Below are 21,889 nucleotides of genomic sequence, written 5' to 3'. Positions count from 1 at the left end.
CGCAGCACATTTAGTTATGTACAACCTACTAGTCCAAACCCAAGTCCAACCTTTATTAACCAGTGCGCACGGGCATGCGAAACACTTCAAATTATGCGTACGCATACAAATATAACTTTTCTTATAAATTCTACGGAGAAAAGGGCGTCATCTGTCACACGGAAAGGCAACTAGCTGGCTAACGCAATCTTGAAGGGTCCTGCGCCGCTCATACCAGTCTGCGAACGTTTCAATTTGGCAAAACTAATCAGAATACGTTCACGCTTTATTGTGCAAAATCAGTTGGAGAGTGGCTTGGTTGCCCGAATTAGCGAAGAAACTCTATTTATTTATTTATTTTCATACTCTCAAGGCCCGGAGGCTCTACAGAGACGAGTGGGTGACACAGATCAAATCGTTGGCAAACTTCTTGAAGTATGTTGCATCCTGGATGGACACGATGGAGGCAGGGAGGTGGTTCCAATCGTTAGACGTTCTTGGAATAAAAGAGTCAAAATAGAGGTTGGTATGCCATGTCGGCGTGCCAACTTTACACTGGTAATCTTTGCGAGGTGACACATATGACGCATGAAAAAGTAGTTAATCTTTTAGAATTGGGTTAGTATAATAGATTTTATAGAAAAGACACAGACGAAAGTATTTACGGCGTTAAGCGAGGTCAGGTAAGTCCAAAGTTGCCTTCATTGATGAAAACTGGCAGTACGAGAATAATTAGAAAGGATAAAACGGGCTGCTCGGTTCTGGACTGATTCGATAATGTGTGATAATGTTACATGTCCTGGATCCCAAATGGAACAGGCGTATTCGAGTTTTGGCCTTTCCAAGGTTTTATAATCTATATGTCGCTCAGAGTGGCGAATGCCCGTTCGACGCGACGAAGCCAGTTTGACGGGGAAATTTTGCAAGTATTCCTGATTCGCTACATATGGGGTTACAACTGTTATTCATAAAAAGTGTGCGGTGTTCGACTTTAAATACGGCTTTAATCATGTTGGAAGCCACTTCCCACACGACGTGGAAGATTGGCAAAACTGCGGCCTCGAGTGCTTGTCTGGCATATTAAAAAAAGGACTCAATTATTACAGCGTTTAGACGGCTAAGTACAATTTAAGGTGATGTTATTACAACAATTTGGCAGTGAATGCCTGTTCTAATCGTTGCTAAGAATTGGTCGTTGTAGCAAGTGTTCGAAAAGGCGCGGAAGAATTATTTGGCCGTGAATAAGACTTATTGAACAATATAAATTTAAATTAATTTAATTCACCATATTTTAAGGGAGGTAGTTATTTGCACGTGGGGATATGTTAGAATCAGAACTTAAAAACAGACGATTGATTTAATTAAATTTGACTTTTACAAACCAGTTTACACAGGTGTAAATTGGCCTCCACAATGCTCACAAACTGGTCGACCCTCCTCACAAAGGAGATATCCGTGCGTAAGGAAAGAGTGACCACTAACCCGGCACAATACAACTTTTTGAAAGCAGTTCTTAAGTAAGGAGCTCTCTCAGGATCGAAGGACTGGCTTGGTCACATGGAGCTTGTTATTAAACTCCATGGTCCACTCCGACTGCCATAAACGAAAGACTGATGACTTAATTAATGATTTGATATTCTGATAGGCTAAGCTAGTTTGATATTGAGACCAGTTACCTGGGTGCAGCCAGCCTGTCTGCCTGCTCATTGCCCTTTATGCCCACATGACTTGGAACCCATGAGAATTTTATATTGCGATCTTTGCGTAATGCTCCGCTAAATTTACTTCGCACGAGTTCCACAAGCCTATTCTTAGTGGCCCTTAGAGATCATATTCCAATAATGGCACTTTGAGAGTCCACACATAATACGGCCCGTCTAGTTTTAGTCTTCAGAAAATAATCTAGTGCAAAAGACACAGTATATAGATTTCAGCATTAGATATACTCGCGAATTAGTCAAAACGTTTTACTCTTACGCTGCACGACCGACAAAAGATGAAGACCTAGCACCGTCAGTGTACAAGTGAGTATAAGTTTTATAATTCTGTTCCAGGTTAAGGAATTCCTGTTGAATTGCAAAAGCTGATATGCTAATCGTATCAAACTTAGTGAAAATCCAGTCGCAAAAAACACGCACCATGTTCCAGGGAGGATACGGAGGCTGCGTTCTGAACTAGGTTAAGTTCGTCCAGAGGAAGTTGAAGTGAGGAACAAAATTGTTCTATACAAAAACTTAAGCGTCTGACAATGATTGGCTTATGATCAAAGAGGCTATAAAATTGGGAGATTTCTACTGAATGATATCGTGGGTGATGAGGGCTGGCAAGGATTCTAGGCCCGTAAGTGAGATTGAGGTCCTGACATTTTTTACAGAGTGGCATGTTATTTGATTCCGCCTACAGACTAAGAACAGGTGATGTTCGAAAAGCACGCGTTGCCAAACGCAAGCTAAGATGATGCACAGCATCCAACATCTCAGGAGCAGACGGGCGAGCTGACCCGTACACCACGACGCCCTAATCAAGACCAGATCGAACAGGTGTACAAATCTGTCACAGGTTCGGAACATTAACAATATAAGATCCGAATGATCCCCATGCAAACAAAATTTATAATTTTGTTTGGACCGCTGACCGGACGATAGGTCCACGCCCTGGTGGACGGACTCACTGTGAGGGGCGAGAAACGAGACGGAGACGTTGCGTTAAAAATAACGAAGGATTTACTTGACTCACGTTCAAGACAACGCACACACCAAACGCAAACAAAATAATAATCACACGCTAACTCTGCCCTTCTCGCGCGGGGCGCTTTTACCCATAATGAAATTCAAGTAAAAAAAAAAAGTCACACCACTTTTCTTAGCGCACAGGCGCTACTCACATATAAAAGAAACAATGGGCACAGCAACGCTTCACGTCGTTGTCCAAACTAGGCACGAACAAAGGAACAAAAAGAAATGGTATAACAAAATAATAGCTCTAAATTGTACGATACATTTTTACAAGGGTGAGTGATGCGAACCTGGCTCCGGAGAGTGGTGTGGGTGACGCGGGCCTGTTGCGACGCTGGTCGAAACGGGGAAGTCTGTGCGTGCTTGGATGCTCCGTGCGATGCTCCTCGGCACCACACTCATCCACAAGCACACACACTTGGGGGCCTGCAGAGCCGCTCCGAGCCCTTCCCGCGTTCCGCCTTCCGCCGCACCCGCTGTCGCTCCCAACTTTCGCGACGCGTCCACCCACCGGTCCAGTCTCCGCATACACTGCCTTGACTCGGCTCGGAATCAAGCCGAGGTCCTCACTTTCCCAAATTCCAGCGGCAGACACCCATTCCCCCTTGCCCCCCCCCCCCCCCCAAAAAAAAAAAAAACTGTTTCTCTGCAGTGGCAACAACAAAATACATATAGAAAAAAAACACACGTCACACTGGCAAGTCGAGCCTACCCCAGCGAACCATAAAGCGCACCCCCCATCGGACATCTGGAAACCATTCCCAACATTCCGGGAAGCCGAGGGGCCCATCGCTACCAACTAAAAACCTCGCGAGAAACGTCCTCGGGACGAGGGAGGTCAGGGGGTCATAAAACAGAAAACGGACGGTGCCCGAACCCTGCGGCTCAACGCGTGGGGCAAGGGAGCGTCCCACGACGGGATGCGTTCCCTCGCGAAAACTTTGAAAAAAGATTTAAGAAAAAAAAATAGTCGAATTCTGTGACAAAATCCAAGAAACATTTGCGATCCGACCCCTATCGCTTATGAGCCAAAAATTTCAGTAGGTTGTTTTGTCAAATATAACACGAAGAAATCTGTGCTCCCTGTCTACCGGAATCATAGACCCGTTTAGTTCCAAAACTATATATCAGGACAACCCGCGGCGCAGGAACAAAAACACAGATACTGTTTTTGTAACAGAGAACTTGAAATCATTTTCTTCTGCCCACTTACAAAGTTTGTTTATAGCTGAGTTGGAACTGCCGCTCAAAACTAGAAAGATTGCAAGAAGATTAGATCAGTATAATGTGAGCATCAAGAGAGTAGGAAATAAACAGAGTTGACGTTCTTGCAAGAGAATTCATTTTCTGTACAAAGTAACGCTCAAATTTCCTCCCTGTGGGACTCCGTTTTAATGAACAAAATGATTAGATAGGGTACTGCAAAGCCGAACTTGAAAGGTTCTGTTTGTGAGGAAGTCCTTTATCCATTGCAACATCCGACCACGGATATTGCAAGCATACATATCGCGCAGGATACGGCATCTCCAAATGGTATCTCATACCTTGTCTAAATAAAAAAAAACTGCAGCGCAGTTCTGCTTGTTCACAAATGCCTCGTGTAAAACGGTTTCCCGGCAAACCAAATGCCAGAGCGATATGGCGGTAACTTGATGGGAGTGAAGGGTCTGTTTTTGGCTTTAGAAGAGGGATGAAATGTGCATACTTCCAGGTATGAGGAAAACAGGCTTCTTCCGACAAGAAATAAAAGAATAAGAGAAGACTTTTCTGGGACTCAGGAGAGAGGCGAAGAAGCATTTCATAGTGAACTGCGTCGGGCCCTGGGGCAGAAACCCTCGTTATGTCAAGTAGGAGTTCAAGTTCACACTGCGTAAACGGCTGGTTATAAGGCTCCAAGTCGCCTCGAGACATGGAGCCGTTTTGACGCTGTGCACGATATATAAATCTATTCAAAGAACTACTGTAGTTTGCCGAGCTGGATGTATTACACAAATGTTCGGAATGATGTTGCCGATGTCAACTAAAGATGAAGAGGAATCAAAAGTAGGAACTGCAAACCACCTATAGTCTCTATTTATTTTTCTGTATCTATCCTAAACCTCTTTGGCTGGCATAAAACTATTTACGAAAAAAAAACATATATCATCCAGGATTTACATTTTAACTGCTTCCTGGTCCAAAGAGGTTTTCGTTGCCTGAACTCCGCAAGATTACGTGATGGGGGGTACCTGCAAAATTTTCCCTAAGCCCTATTTTGATCCCCAAGGGTTGTGGCACACTCATTGTTCCACCATGGTTTGCATTTCTTTGGCCCATTACCAGAATTTCATGGAATAGGCACCTCAGCAGATTTTAGTATCTGCTCAGCAGGGTGTTGGAACGAAATGTTTTTCGTTCCATTTTCATTTTCGTTCCACACAAAAAAGTTCCGTTCCGTTTCCGCTCCGGAACGAAAAAATAATGCTCCGTAACGGTTCGTAACAGTTTCCTTCTATGAAAAAAAAAATCGCAACAAAAATTAAAAGGAACGTAACGTTTATTTTTACACAAAAATAGATGATTCAGGCGCTCTAGAGGAATCCGCGGAAACGACATTGCTTCTGAGATCATGTTCATTGCCTTGAGAATGAGATAATCATCAAGGCACCGAGCATGATCTCAGAAGCAGCACGTCATCAAGTGTGCTCGGTGAAAGGCAAGACCTCTGGTCCGATAAAATAAATTTCAGCTCCGAGAAGGCCCGCTCCACGCTGACCTGTGTGGCTGGCACACCTAGGGCAACTTTCGCTAAAGAATACAGTACCGGTTGGCGTTCCTTCCGCTCTTCCCAAAATGCCAGTACAATTGTGGTTCTTGGAAGGCGTGGTTCTTTGCCTAGCATTTCCAACAAACATGCGATGTCCACTGGGCCTAGCCCACTTGCTTCAGGTTGAGCGCCAGCCTCAGCTTCCTTTTCCTTTAGCAACGATTCGAGGGCATCTTGTGGCTCTGCTGGAGCTGCTGCCACGCTTGCTTGGATGCATTTGCTGTCCTGCTTCGGTTGAAGGCCTGTAAATCGTTTCCAGGTCTTGCTCAGGTGCAGCCTTGCTTGGCATTTTCGCTCGGTGGTAAGAAGAAGGCGGTAGCGAAGGTCCATGTACATTGCAGCGCAAAAAATATTCGGGCCCGCAGAGATCTCGCTCCCTCTTCTTCATGAACTTAACCAGGGGGGCTATGTTGCGCGTTTTGGACTCCCAGGAGACTAGGGAGAAGGAAGTGACGAAACTGTAATGAAGGTATCTTAGCAGCACCACGCCGCGCGTCATCAGCGACTCGACCAATCAACATCCAAAGAGCGTTGTTGAAGTCACTTCCTTCTCCCTAGTCTCCTGGAAGTCCAAAACGTGCAACATAGCCCCCCAGGGCCTTTGCCAGTGGCGACGGTACCTTGGACGTGTTTAAGACACAGGTCAACCATGCATCATAAAAGTCTTCAATTGTCAGCTCCTCTCTCTGAAGCGTCTTCGTGGCCACTTGCGCGGGCTCAAGGGACACCGTGAGCATTTCAACTTCTGTACACATGCATTCGATCCAGCGGGAGCGTTCTTCCGATAGAAAGTCCTCGACGAAGCTCTTCAATTCAGTCAACCTGACCAACATATTCAACGTCGACATCCATCGTGTTGGGCAATCGATGACAGGCTTCTTTAGCCCTAGCTTCCTTATCAAGCCCATAGCACTCTGTACAAGGAGTTTCTTTACAAGCGCGCGACACTCTGCGACGATGGTGCAGAAACCACTCTTTGAGGGCATCAGTAACGGCCAGCTGAAATGTGTGCGCGGCACACCTGACGCCTAACATCAAGTCTGCGTCGTCAAGACCTGGAAGGTGAGTAACCTCTGGGTCGTCCAGCAGAGAGATTAAGCCGTAGGTTCCAAATGCGTGCTCGCCGCTATCGGCCTCTTCGTCTGAACTGCAGTCATCACTTTCATCATCAGCTTTACCGAGAAGACGTACAGCCTTAAGCATGTTAGCTCCGTTGTCGGTTGTTACACTGTAGGCCTGGCTCATGCCGAGGTCGTAGCGAGACAGTGTGCTTTTAACTTGAAACCTCAGGTGTTCCCCAGTGTGTCTGTCAAAAAGCTCCTTCATGGGAAATGGCTCAAGAACTAGCCTTCCATTTTCCGCGTACTGTACATTGATTCCGAGCAAAGCCCGGTCAAGTCGGGACGCGCAGTCAATTTTGAGAGAAAACATCCTTCCTCTAAGCGACGAAGAAATCTCCTCTCGCTTGCTCTTGGCTTCTTCCTGGACTCTGTCCTTAACACTCGCCGTTGTTATAGCCCGTCTGGCACCGAGTGCTTTGAGGACCGGATCAATAATCTGTCAAAAGCCGGAGTCATCGACGAGTCGGAACTGCCGTCCGTTTCTCGTCACGAGCTCGACGCAACTTTTTATTATGCTGTCCTCCGTTATTTCAAGCGAAACGCACTTCGATGAGGTCGCCTGAAGCATGCTTGTTATGTCCACTTGCCTGAGCTTTGCGGCAGGAGAGTCTTCATCCCGGCTCAGTACAACACGCTTTGTGGACACGGCTTTCTCAGCAAGCAAATTGTCGTATACCTCTTTATGGCGGCGCTGCAAATGGCGCTCCAAGTTTCCACCGTGGTCTCCAGAAACAACGTGCTGGCAGTCTTCAATCTGACACGCCGATTTGTTTGAGATGCTGTCATAGCTGAAAAATTTTCGGGCGCGCTTAGTTCTCTTGCACCCCATAGGGATGAAGAAGTAACTTTTGCAACAGAGTCTCAGACTGCCGTATCCCTAGAAAAACAAAAGATGGACCTCTACAACGCCGGGTCGCAGACTTCCCGCGCTTGCCGTGATCTGTTGTCTGTCTGCGACGTCCGAAGAAAGCGTGGAGGGAGAGGGCGTAAGAGCCAAGGAGAGCATTGCGAGCGTGTGGAGGCGTCGCGCCACCGCGCTCTCATTGGTGGGAAGCAATGGCGCCTTGCGTCATTTTTTTTGTTTCTCTTTGTATTTTTTGTCTTTGTTTTTGCTATGCTTGTTCACCCGGAGTTTAGACGCGGGGGCGATGGCTTGCTTGTCTTCTCTTTAATTATGGCACAAACCAACGGCAGTCTCTTCGCTGCGTGAAACGAATAACTGAAATACCTGATATTTTCCCTTGAACCGAAAACCGATAAGAACATTTTTCGGTTTCACTCCGGAACAAAATAATAAATAACGTTTCGATTACGTTTCCGTTCCGCCCAACAATATCGTTTTTTTTTTTTTTTTTCGTTTTTGGTTTTCGTTTTGTTCCGATAGCCTGCTGCTCAGCAAGATAGAGCGTAGCATCTTCGGGTGATAAAAAAGAAAGCAGAGGAGGCTCCGAAGTGGAATGCAACTCAAAAAGTGACCAGTCAACTTTATCTAACTTCCATCTAAGATTCATTTTAAGAGTGAGTACAGCTAAGCAACGCTCTCTAAAACAATCGGAAAGTGATCACTACCAAAAGGGTTGCTGAAAACTTTCTAAATAAAGCAAGGAAAAAATTAGAGGGATGAAATCGACAGCTCTATGGATGTAAAGGAGGTGTAAGCTGCGCTGAAAAATATTTGCTCTCTCCCATTAAGAAGGCATAACCCAGATGACAATAAAAGACGTTCGACTACACCCACACGGGTGTTTTGAGGAATACTAGCCCACATGGGGTGACGGGCATCAAAATCGCCTAGAATCATGAACGGTTGGGGAAGCTGTTCTACAAGACTCTGCAGTGCCCTAAGATGTAATGGAGCGTTAGGTGGTAAATAATGCGACACAAGATTTATGAGGCGGTGTGAAAGAAGGTGCACTGCCACGGCTTCAAGTGGTGTACAGAGTGGGACCTCAGAACAGGCGACCCCACCCTGTACAACCCCTGCCCCACCATCAGAGGCAATATCCCAAAGACGGTCTTTTTAAATACCTGGTGACAGTGGCGTACGTAGGATTTCATTTCAAGGGGGGGGGGGGGGGGGGGGGGCGGCGAACCAACAAGAGTAAAGGGGACAAGATAAAAAGAAAAAAAAAAGACCCAGAGGAAATAAAAGAATTTTCATTTTTTCAATAACTAGGCATCCTTTTAATAAGTAATTAAAATAGAGTTGTCATATTGGTTTGGGGATGATTAGGATACATAAAAATGATGCACCGGAAATTCCCCACCAGGAAGGTATTTGCATTTTACTTTTTTTTATTTACAAGTCACGTCAAAAGAAGGCACCAGAGTAAGCAGACAACAAGAATCATAAAAACAAATATTGCATAAAGCACGACTCCATTGCACGAAGCCTCCAGTCATTGTGGCTGATAAAACAATAATCCCTACGCAAAAACGCGCAACACCTTGATGGATAGGCGATAAACACTGGAAAGCTGCTCCACCATAAAGTACTCCCCATCTGAACCTGATCTAACCAACAAAAATCTCTCGTGATTTGTTCGTTGGTGTCGATTTCTAAGGTTTCCGAAGTCCGCTGACAAAAGAAAGTCAAGGAAGTCGCACAACGCAAAAAAGGGACGGTGTAAAATGGTTTACAGACTCACATAATGAACTTGGCTCTCGTCCTGGGGTAGCAGGTCGCACACTCGCGCCCCTGTCTCGCGCGGTTCTCAAACTGCCGATGACAACATCCGTACTCGAACCTTGAACCGCAAATCCCGCGCCTTTAAGTGCCTGTATTCACTTTGCTCAGATTTTTCCCGCTTTCCGAGGAGCCAATCAGAAATCGCTCTTTTTAGTCCAATGGGAGCAACGCGGTCCAAAATAAACACATAGAATACAAAACCCTATTAAGAAAGGGCAGGTGCATAGACCCCCGAAAACTCCCAAAAACCTTCGCCCTAACTGTCGACCGTCAGCCGGACACCGCTTCCAGGAAAAAACCCTCGTCGGGTGCAAGAGCGGTACCGACGCTTCTTCTCAAAATAAAAAAAAAGGCTACAAAACATCGAGGGGCCCCGATGCACTCGAACGAAGCACAGCGCATGGTACGCACCCAGAGCGGGGTCCTCGAGGAACAATTAAGACAGGGGACACAGGGGCCGCTCCGTGGCGACGACAAACCAGCCCTGGCGGCTCCGCGAGAGGGACATGGGGCACTCGCGAAGCAATAAAAGTAGAAGAAAAGAAAGACATTCGTTAATTGATTATTTTACAGTCCTATTAAATGAATGACGTTAAAACTACATATTTTTTATTATTTGTACTATGTCATAAATAACATATTGCATTCCCTTCCTTTTTTATTTCCTTTTTTTTTTACAACTTCTCCACGAAGTTTGATATTGATGAACCCGAGAGTAAGTGACCTCACCGACTCCTCCCTCCCCCTCTCGGAAATTTCAGGAAAGGGGGGGGGGGGGGGCGGCCTCTTCGGCCCCCCCCCCCCCCCCTGTGTACGCCACAGCCTGGTGACGTCTTAAAATATGAGGGGGAGAACCATGGAGATGAGGTTCCTGAAAAGCCAGAGCTATCGGCCGAAGCTCATTCAGAAGTTAGTATTGCCGGTCAGCAAGTTAAAATATGTGTTTTGTACGTCCATTGATAAAATGACCTTTTTGCGATTGATGTTTTTTTCATTGTTGGTGATGCCTTAGTTCGTAATGTAAAACTCGAAGACGCCATCGAGAAGCTGAATTCTAGCGCACTTCTCATGTCTTCTGTACTGACCTGCGGTGCCTAAAATGAAGTCGGCACTCGCTTGCATTCTCGTAATTCAACTTCACATTTTGACACAAAGTTATTTTGTAATAATATGGGCACAACACCCCATTCAAACTGGTTTCAAGAAAGCGACAGTCAAACACAACCGTGAGAAATGTCGTATCGTTCACCGGCCGCACATCTGGGCCTGAACGCCTATGGTGCGCACCAAACAAAACAAACAAGAAAGTTACTCCAAGCCCATTTGCTCGGTGCTAATAACCATGTTATGTGTTCGCTTTCTCACTAACTGAGTTTGCTGACGTTTTCCATTTTTCTTATATGCAGATTACCCAATAAATCATGAAGTGGACGAAGCTGTTGACCCTCCTGCAGCTGTGGTACCTCCCGCAGCTGTGGTGCGCCCCGCAGCTGCAGTGCGCCGCGAAGCTGTGCGCCCCGCAGCAGCGGCCTCCTTTGCATCGGCCAGGGACGAGCGTGCCAGCTCCTCAGCTGTGCCCCAGGAGGTGCGGGTGCCTGCCCATGGCGGAGGGCGCTTTGGTGTGCTGGAGCGCACAATGGGCGCCGAGCAAGACGTCCGTCTCGGATATCTGAGACGCGACCAGGAGAAGAAGGAGGAGGAGCACGCTTTCCGTCTCACATATTTAAAAACATAATTGGAAATGTAAGCGCGGGAGCACAAGCTCCGAATGAGGAAGCTGAGGAGCGAGAATCAGCTTTTGGTTATCGAGATTGCTGAAGAGAAAAAAACAAATGGGAAGAGGCGCATCTTTCGATAACTTTTGTTTGTTTCATACTTGCTTAAACTTCAAAATTCTACAAAGCATCAGTGAGAGCTACGTAATTAACAATATCTGCCGTGGCAGATATTGTTAATTGGTCGCTAAAAAAATGGTATCTATGCTCCGTTTACCCGTTACTTAAACCAGAATGAAAACCTTGGTCATGAGATGAGAGGTTTTGAAGGTGCCTTTTTTCCCTGATTGCTTACACTGTCTGATGGCAGCTTTGAGGCACATGGCCACAAATACACTGGCCAAATTAACCCATTCGCTCCCGCTTGCGTCGCGCACTGCCGGGCCGTATATATCGCACATTTCCCCCCTAAAACGGCCACACTAGGCGTAACTGTTTTACTTGTATAATTTTGCAGTAAAACTCGGTGCAGAAAACATATTTATCTACATGCTGAAGTGATTCGTTTAAGTTTTTAAATCAATAGGCCCTCACAGATTCTTCCTCGGATGGAAGATCTCGAAGCACTCCATCCTCTGTGGCTTAGGCGTCGCACAGACAGTGCATTCTTGTCGTGATTCGGACTCAGAAGTGCTGTCGGAATCGCTCCCGCCGTCGACAGAAGGCTCCAAAAACTCCCTGACCAGACGCCCCGTTATCATCACTGTCGAAGAGGCGGATATCTATGATTTCATCGACAGAAAGGCCACACCACATACTGGACGCTGCCATCTTCTCCAAGCAGGCAGCGATCGAACGGGAAAGACGACACACAAAAGAACAAGCTCAAACAAACACAGCGGACGGAACGACCCTCGCCGTCTGTTGGAAATGTATCTAACTGCACTACCCCGAGGTCAGAGCCGTATATAATATTAATAATACTGTATTTTATTTCCCATTCTGGTTGGTACAAAAAGGAAGGACGTCAGGACAAAAAGCTGCGGTTGCAGCTTGACGAGGTCCTGGCGCCCTAACACACTTTGGCGGGAAAGCAGCATTGGAAACACAACCAAAACACAAAAATGGGCACTAAAACACAATAACGACTATTCACATTGTTGCACTCAGCTTGAATGCATCAAAACAAATATTTTTAAAGTAGAAAAAAGTTTCACCACAGATACAAAAACTCCAGGCACAAGAGGTAAAAATTATGCTGTCTTTAATATGATTTTTGCCAACATCCGATTTGATGTCCCATAGATGCTGATACCATTGGCTTCGAGTTTATTAAGTAAAGATGGTAATGCGTATTTTAATGATGTAAAGCCGTAATTCGAACGAGGTATTGAAACGCTCCAAATTTCGCCGTGACGTGTGACATATTTATGATCTAGTTTTGCTAAGCCCGACAGTGCGAAAAGGAAAGAAATATTGTGTTTTAATGCCATATTATACATCACCAGCAGGCGAAATTGGTACAAGTGGTCAATAGGAATGACGTTATGTTTAAGAAAGAGCTCCCGAGAAGGGTGCAAGAAGGGTACATTTGCGATAATTCGAAGAACCCTCTTTTGGGTTAGCAGTAGTTTTGTTATATTTTGTATCGTTGTTTGGCCCCAAACTAAATGGCGATACACGCAGTGAGTGTAAATCAAAGAATAATATAAAAGTAATTTAACACCTGTTGGAAATACATCCCGATTCTTACAAAGGAGACCAATAGATTTACGAACTTTTTGATGTATATAATCAACGTGCTCATTCCATGACAACGATTCAGTGAAATAAACGCCCAATATTTTTACCGACTTTACCACTTGAAGTGTTGAAGACCCTAAAGTTATTTGAAGCAAATTAGGTACTTGTCTATTTCGTGGTCCAAATAACACACATTTAGTTTTTTCCGCGTTTATTTTTAGCCCGTTTACTTTCGTCCACAAATCGATGTTTGAAGGACTCTTATTGCCGTTCTCTCTATTTCATCCGCTGTATGGCCCTTAATAAAAATAGTTGTGTCGTCAGCATAAGAAACAAGGTTTGCCTGTGGTACACTATTTTCAATATCATTAATAAAAATAATAAATAAGGGTGGCCCGAGCACACTACCCTGAGGTACTCCGGTTTGAATTTTTTGAGTCGTTGAAATATAGTTGTTAATGGTAACGAAATGTTTACGGTACTGCAGGTAAGATCTAAATAAATTCATAGCAGTTCCACGAATACCATAGCGCTCTAACTTTTCCAGCAATATTGTGTGATTAATTAATGGGGATTTGCGGCCTTCTTGGCTGAAAAGCTTATCGCTCGTCTGTTTCGTCTCGCAGCTTTTCGTCCACCCGATTTGATCAGCAAAGCAGAGCACGACGGCTATCACTCCTGCATGGTTCATCCATCGTTTCACCGCCGCTCAAGTTTCCGACTTCGTCATCTTGCGTCGTGAAATCTGCTACACGGCGGCGACACCATCGAGCTTCGCTTTGGTCGGCGCTATAAAACGGGCGGTTGAGCTGCACTCCGTTGGGATTTGCGGCCTTCTTGGCTGAAAAGCTTATCGCTCGTCTGTTTCGTCTCGCAGGTAAGAACATTGCACCGTTTTCACTTAGCTGTGTTACTCTGGCCGCAAATCCCAGCGCGAGTGTATCGTGTACGTCTACTTTGTGAGCATGGGCATCTGCGTTGCTGCCTATCGTGCTCGCATTGGACGTTTTTTTCGATCTCGTTCCACTAAAGGACGTCATCGATTGTTGTTACCTACTCTGAACTTGTCTTTGCCAAAGTTCCGCCTGATATTCGTCTTAGTGTGCGTTTGCGCTCTACTGATTCCTGAGGGTGATGTCGAGACTAATCCTGGACCTAAAACCGATTCCACGCAGCTCGAAAGGCTCCAGACCACTCTAGACAGGCTTCTGCAGAATACCGAAAGCTATCAGAAAGAAAATACGGACAAATTAAATGCTATTCAGGCCGGCATTTCGAGCCTAAGAGGAAGGGTGACGGAACTTGAAAAAAAAGTGGACGCTCAATCGAGCTGCCAGGAGGACGTGATTTCAATGAAACGCGATATAAGCTCACTGGAAAGCAATTTACGGAAATTATCTCTAACCTGTGATAATGTTGACGCGGTAGCGCGGCACGTAGATGCTCTGGATAATCGCTCTCGACGAAATAATCTTATCTTCAAAGGAATTCCGGAGGAACACGGTGAGACTTGGAATCGTACTGAGCAGATAGTGATAGACTTTGTTAAAACTTACCTAAACGTTGACCCGGGTGAAATTGAACGGGCACATCGTATAGGTAGGAAACGTGACAGGTTTCACCGTATGATTGTGGTTAAGTTCCAAAGTTTTAAGAAAAAACAAGAAGTGCTTAGTAAGGCCCCGGCCTTAAGGAATGTTCCATCCTTTAAAGTGTGGATTGACGAAGATTTCTCGCCACATATTCAGGAGGCTCGTAGGAAACTCAGAGAATTTGGAAAACCGCATCGTGATGCGCAGAAAAAAGTTCGATTTGGTTTCGACAAACTGTTCATCGACGACAAAGCGTTTGTTTACGACTCCACTTTGAACCAGGTGGTTGAATTGCAAAACGCTTACCCAAAAATTAATTTCCAATCTCTCAAGAACGAGAATGACGGTCTACCACAGAAAGTGAGGTCAATCAGTAAACCTTCCTTGTTGCTAATTGTAGAAGCTTGTTGTCGAAACAAGATGAGTTGAGTAGCACTATTGAAGTATGCCGCCCCCACGTCATTTTGGGAAGCGAAACATGGCTCTCTAGTAGTACACCTAATGAAGAACTTTTAATTCACAGTGATTTTACCATTCATAGAAAAGATCGTTCATTGTCTAGGGGAGGTGGTGTTCTTGTTGCAATCCAAAAGTGTTTCTCCTCGGTAGTTGTGGAGCTAGATGCCGATATTGAGGTAGGCTCTGTCAAAGTTAAATGTGCATTTTCTCATATCTTAGTTGGAGTTGGTTATAGGCCTCCAGACTCGCAAGCTGTGTTTCTCCAGGAATTGTATAAACTTTTTAATTTTGTTACACTACGTTACCCGCAGTGTCCTGTATTTCTTGGTGGGGATTTCATTTATCCCGGGATTCACTGGATTGATTGTGTGCCTGAGAGTAGTTGCAGAAGTTTTTCGCAGTGTAGGGACTTAATTGATATTTGTAAATCTTGTTCTCTTGACCAGGTTGTGTTGGTGCCTACGCGAAACAATGCGATTCTTGATTTATTCTTTACGTCTATTCCGGAGTTAATTCTATCTGTAAATGCTATTGACGCTATCAGTGAACACCGAATGGTGGTGATCGACGCTAACATTGCTGTTCACAAAAAATGTTGCGAACATAAAGTCATCTTTGATTATGCTAGGGCAAACCTACCGGAGATTACTTCGGCACTCCAGTCATTCCTTATCGAATTTCAGGGTTCTTTTAGTCTCAGAGCAGTTGAAGATAACTGGACTCTAATCAAGGACAGGCTTTTAGAACTTATGCATCTATTTGTGCCTAAAAACAAAGTACCATCTAATACACAAAAGCCATGGTTCTCGAGGTATCTAAAAAGCCTCCTTAACACGAAAAAAACGACTTTTTTTAAGTGCAAAGAAGCATAATAGTACGACCTCTTGGGACAAATATTTAAACCATTCTAAACTCTGTAAGCAGGCAATTAAAGATGCCAAACAACGATTCTTTGGTGGCACTCTTAAACAACTACTAAGTTCAAATCCTAAAAAAATTTTGGAAAATCATTAGCCCTCCGAAAAGTCAAAATGCCCCGAGTGGTCTTTCTGACATCCATGGGGATACGTTGTCCGATTTAGAAAGTGCGATTACTTTTAATCAATTCTTTGAAGGGCTTTCCCTAACTAGCATACCCTGTAAACCTCTGGAACATGTGATCTACAGCCATATTGTGAATTACCTTACAGAAATTAATTTCTTTTTTCCTAACCAACACGGCTTCCGTAAAGAGAAGTTGTGTGAAACTCAGTTATTTGAATTTATCACTGATATCCATGACAACATTCATTCACAAACGCAAACTGACGCTATCCTTATCGATTTTTCGAAAGCGTTTGATCGGGTCCCGCACCAGCGCTTGATAAGTAAACTTAAGTCACTTAATATGCATCACCCAAGCAGCACGTTGTGAATGGGCCATCGCTGGCAAGTGTACTATGGCCAACCAGATTTTCGATGGCCCAAGCTTGGCCAAAGTGCTCGGCAATAGCAGTGTTTTCGTCCTCGTCTGGTAACTTGCCATTCACTTTATGCCAGTGGCTGGCCATTCACTTTAGGCCAGTGACTGGCCATTCACTTTAGGCCAGTGACTGGCTATTCACTTTAGGCCAGTGACTGGCCATTCACCTTTGTCCAGTGGCTGGCCATTCACTTTAGGCCAGAGAATGGCCATTCAGCTTTGGCCAGTCACTTTCGGCCAGCCACTGGCCATTCACGTTTGGCCAGCCACTAGCCATTGACTTCCGGCCAGTCACTGGCCAAAAGTGGCTGTAGTTATACACTTAATACATAATTTATCACAGACTGCCAGAAAATTTGGATGTTCCTCAGAAGACTGTCAAGAGTTTCGGGAGGTCCAAGTTTGAGAACTCAACCCCAGAAACTTTTACATAGTAATGACACGCGAAGCTGCTGCAAGTCTGCTCAATATTTATTGGACCTTTTTGAGTAGTAAGTCTTACGACGCTGGTTGCGACCACCATTCCAGTCGTCGTGGGTTCAGGGATGGTATGTTGTCCCACCATTAAGATCCCCCGGTAGTGCAGCAGTAAAAAAAAAAAAAAGAAAGAAGTAACTTTAGGTGAAGGGACAGTGCAACAATGGAGAGATTTAGTAGATCGTTCCGATACCTCCGATAGCCCCGATAACGATACTATGCATGCGCAAGGGAGGCGGTGGCGGAGTATCGGGTATCGTTATCGGAGTCATGGGAGCGATCTACTAAAACTCTCTACTCTTCAGTTACAATATTTTTCAGTTTACACAGGCTTACTGGCACTAATGGGAAAGAGAAGCCTTGAGTACACAGTAAACGTTTTTACACATTTAAGGGTGTAAATCAGTTTGTCCCTGGGCTAACACCCTTATGGCGTTCAGGCAAGCACCCTTCATAAAGGGTGCTTGCTAACACCCTTGGTAAAGGGTGCTTGGCATGAAATGGGCACCTGCTGGGCTGGCCCAGTGGATGCTGGGCCACCCCAGCCAATCTGTCGCCGGGAGAGTATCATGCGACGTTTTGGTTATGTGGAGTACAAGGTCACATGACGCTCTCCCGACGCTGGATTGGCTGGTAGCGTCCGCCGCGCTCGGACGAAGGGTGAAATGAAGTATAGACCCCAGTGAACATTTCATTGGAATGTGTCCAATACACATAACAGAACTTGTAAATTGTACAAAAATCATATATGGTATTGCATATTCTTATATTAATATTACATGATTTACAGCTTATCATGTTTACTGAACACATTTACACTTTTTTCACTTAGAGGGATTGCCACATCACCACATACGAGGCATGTGATAAAGAAATAATGAGTCACACTAAACACAGCTCACTTCATGAAGTAATACAAAAGAGCTCCTTGCAGGCCACATCATAACCCCGTGGGCAATTGGGAAGGGCTACGGCACCCCCCTTTCTCGAACTCTAAGTGAGCAAGCAGTGGCCCCAAGCATCGCACTGCACGGCTGAACCATTGTGAACATCATGGTTTGCCACAAACGAAGCATGTAAAGCTTTCCTGTTTGGAGATCAAGTGACATGTTTTGTTTGTCTCAGGGGATTGCAGGCAACCCACGCTTCGCTTATCACTTGCCTCCTACGCGCATCTGGCTCAACTCACAAATCGTGCATTGTACCAAACGGTCCAAGAAGACGGAAAGGAAGGACTCCCCTCATTCTCGGACCCTCGTTCGTGCAACCGGAAACAGCCATTCTCCCCCTAGAAGATTAGCCCGTCGCTTAAAACTCAAACAAAAGTTGCTTTCCCCATCCCGTTGAGCCCTAAGCTGACAGTGTTGTGGAAGCTACGTGCTCCTTGGGCCAGCCCACGTGGGCCAGCCACACGCTCGTCACGCCACGGGTACTTCGAACGGCTCGGTTGTAACGCGCTGACGCTATTGACACCACCACAACGCTGCCAGCGCCACCAAGGGCAAAGCTGATAACCACGCCTGCCTTGCTACTCCACGAACGCGGGGAATCTTTTCTTTCTGCTTTTGTTTGCGCCGGATATCCCCTGACGCATCGCGCTCTTCGTTCGCTTCTCTTCGAGCGCTTGCTGGAGTGCACCGTCTGGAACGCAAAATATAGCCAGCCGTTCAAAATACAAACGTGCGATTATCATTTACGGTTATTATCCCTCATACTTGATTCCCTTCCAAACGAAACTTGAGTATTTCGATTTTTGTTTCCGTACCCCTTTAAAGAACAAAACTGTGATGATGATTTAATGAATGATGATGATGAAACAATTTTGACTAAAGAGATTGACCACAAGGGTATACTGAAAGAATCACTAACAATGATGAAACCTAGAAATATATTAGTGCCTTCCCTGTGTTTTGCCATTGAGTGGAAGAAGCTTCTTGGCATATATTTTTGTTAGAAACAGGTGTGATGCGTCCGTCTGTTTTTTTTTTTAATCTTGATGTTGTGCAATTTTTTATTTCCTAGGTTGAAAGCTCAAGGCATTCCCTGTTGTTTGTTCAACCACATTTACCCAAATGTTAGTAGGTTGCTTTTTTATGTTTACTGTCCTTGGGTATGTCAGGGGTTGTGAACAGTAAAACGTTGTAAGGCCCAGGAAGGAATTCCCTTTGTAAAGTGGTGGCAAGCAGAAGAGGAATTGTAAAAACTGACTTCATGTCTTCTCCTGCGTTTTCTTTTTTGGGTCGCCTATTCATTTTTTGTCCATTAATACTCAGCTGTGTTTGATACTTCTCTGCGTTTGTGTCATCCTTCAGAGAACCCGTCTTTAATAAATTATGTGTTTAGCCTGTTTAGCTAGCTTGCACCCTCCTTTTTGTTTTTAACCATTAATAAATGACTGTACGATTCAACTGCAAGCACAGTGTTAATGCATAGTAATAAATAGCAGCATACTTTTATTGACTAGTGGTGATGATTGGACTAGTTAGTAGCCAATTATTGAAAAGAAATCATGAAGAATATGGGAACAGAGGATCTGAACACAACACAGCGCTGTGTTGATCTCCTCCTTCTTGTCCGTGCCATTCACATTCCATGTTTTTAATAACACATTTATTAATAATTTTCTGCTTGGTATCATCTGTATAGGGGTTCACTGGAACGACCCATCTGCTATTGCATTCACTTTAGGGCAGCTCCCCCTTCCTCATGGTGCCATCGCTCAGGAAGTGCAAGGCGGGTGTCACTCTCACTATTGTGGTTCAGTTCCCCAGGTTCCCATAGGTTTCAAGCTGCTAGCCAAACTGAGTCAGGCCTTCCAGCCCTGCAGGAAATGTCAATTCCACTCTTTTAGACGTAGACACCCACATTTTGCGTGTACGTGAAAGAAGCTCTAACAGAGAGGAAACAAAATGATTGGCCTTTTTTTAATGCATCCTTTTCTTTCGCTGAGAACATACATAAACGTTACACGCTATTGTACATTCAGTGGTGCGGCTTAATTTAGGAAGAGCACTTTTTTTCATATAACTTTTATATAAAGAAAAAACTCAATATAATGGGTCGGACATAAATGGTTGCTATGAACTGCCCTATACATTTACACATTACCTGATATCATCAAAAGAGTAGAGTAGCGTAGGGCTGCACTGCACCAATTACGTCTTTGTAACCAATTAATGGTTGGCATTTATTTGTTTATTACTATTGGCTATTATTCTTTGACAGAAAGAATAACCGGGCGAGTTGGTACGGTGGTAGTCTTTGAACTCCATCAAATATTAAGGTTTGACATTAGTTAAAGGGGCCCTCCGGATCGTTATGCGATGATCTATTTATGGCGGTAACTCAATCTACAGGCCCTAAGGATCCTAAAAATCATAAAATTACGGTCATGCGCGGCGGATTTCTCTACTAAAATTGCTATCAAAGTCCACGGCACGCCCCCCTTTCTGAGATGAGCCCGGAAAAAGGGAGGGGCATCTCTTTACGCGTCAGCCAATAGCAAGCGAAGGATTCCGGCGTCACTGCGCGTCACCAACGCGGCCGACCGCCGACCCGCGGAGGAATCTCTTGAACACGCGCGGACCGTCGTCAAGGGGCCCGGACTTTGTGCTCGGCAGTCGTCGTTCGTTGCACCGCACCGTCGCGCTGCTACTGCAATACGCAGTCGCATTCCACAGATGACAAGGAAAAGTTTGACTCGTTGACGTGGAAGGATCGCAAAGCTGGCTTCGGAGTCGGGATCCACGGAAAGGAGGAACATGTGTCCCGCAAACGCACGCCTGCAGACGCCCCGGGAAGCAGACGAGCCGACGCGCCGACGCATCGCCCACTAGCAACAAGCTTGCGGGGAGAAAACATAGTTCGCTGGTATTGGAGCGATAATTGCGGACTATGTTTCCCGCACCACAATCAGTTTACGTTTTTCTCAAACTCTAATTTACAACAAGCTTAAAAAGTGTTGCAATAATAACGTTCGCATTCACCGCGAGATGCAGCATTTCCATTGGACAAGTTTTAGCGATGGGCAGGGAATGGGGGATCGTCTTCCAAGAGAAAATAGTCCCGATATATTTCTTCTGCCACCTGCTTAATAAACGGTTTTGTAATCTAAAACTTTGTATACATATTAACTTACACCTACTATGCAATATAACAACATAAACAGACGATCACAGAAAGCTCCGGAGAGCCCCTTTAATTTTTTCCGCCTTTTTTCATGTTTTTGTTTTTTCTAGCTGCTCTGATTTTTGTAAGGGCTTTCGCCACTACTAAAAAACGTGACATCTAAACTCCTTTTATTTTTTGCATCACACAATCGTAAACTTAAAAAGTGTGCCGGTTCGGTAAACGCGAAGAGACCTAATTTCCGAGGGTGAAACCTCTAAAAACAACGGACAAGTAAAAGAAACAAACAACACAGGGCGTTGTTTGTCCGTTGTTTTTAGCGCTTTTACCCTCGGAATAATGACGAAGCGACCGCGCGTCTCTACGCACAGGCATTAGCTTATGCAAAAAATCATGCTGCATGCTCGCTCTTCTAACGTTTTTCTCGCTCCCGCTTTATGAAACAAATCGGTGGCGAGCGGCTGTTAGGACAAGATGTCAGAACTATATATAGCATGACCTGTGATTAACACTTTGGGACGGCGACTGAATGCTTGAACTGCCGTCAGACGGCACTTGAACGCTCCACACAAGCGTCGTCGGACGAGCGCCGCACAACGGCGCAAAGAACATGCTCAAGGTTCCGCCGCGCGGGAATCTTTCTCGCACTGCGGAGCGAGCCACAGGTTTTGAAGAAGATACGCCCTTTTCAAATAACGAAATAACACAGGGCAGAAGCATAGTTAGAATCAAGCATAGCTTAACAAGCACACGGTACACGACAAAGTTTGAAACAGCAGCCCACTTCGCAGAAACAAAAGAAAGTTCCTAACCGGCGTTTGCACGAGTCGTGCATGGGCGGTTCTGAACTTACGGGCGTTGCCAAGACGCAGCGTCTCTCAGCTCTCAGTCATCGATTGTTATTCTTGAACACGGTATTCGTAAGGAAGATAATTAAAATATCCACTAAAACGGCTAAAACGTAAAAAAAAAGGAGATTTCCG

The 21,889-nt window shown here is 45.1% G+C and overlaps 1 pseudogene; it reads right to left on the bottom strand.

Moving 5' to 3' along the window:
- Positions 1-6,122: 6,122 nt before the first annotated feature.
- On the bottom strand, positions 6,123-7,523 carry LOC121046579 (annotated as a pseudogene).
- Between the last annotated feature and the right edge of the window lie 14,366 nt (positions 7,524-21,889).

This window comes from Ixodes scapularis, unplaced genomic scaffold (genome assembly GCF_016920785.2).
Source record: "Ixodes scapularis isolate PalLabHiFi unplaced genomic scaffold, ASM1692078v2 PGA_scaffold1__304_contigs__length_218370807, whole genome shotgun sequence".
NCBI classification, from domain to species: domain Eukaryota; kingdom Metazoa; phylum Arthropoda; class Arachnida; order Ixodida; family Ixodidae; genus Ixodes; species Ixodes scapularis.
Note: the sequence above shows the minus strand (reverse complement) of the source record. Positions and strands in the feature narration are given on the sequence as shown.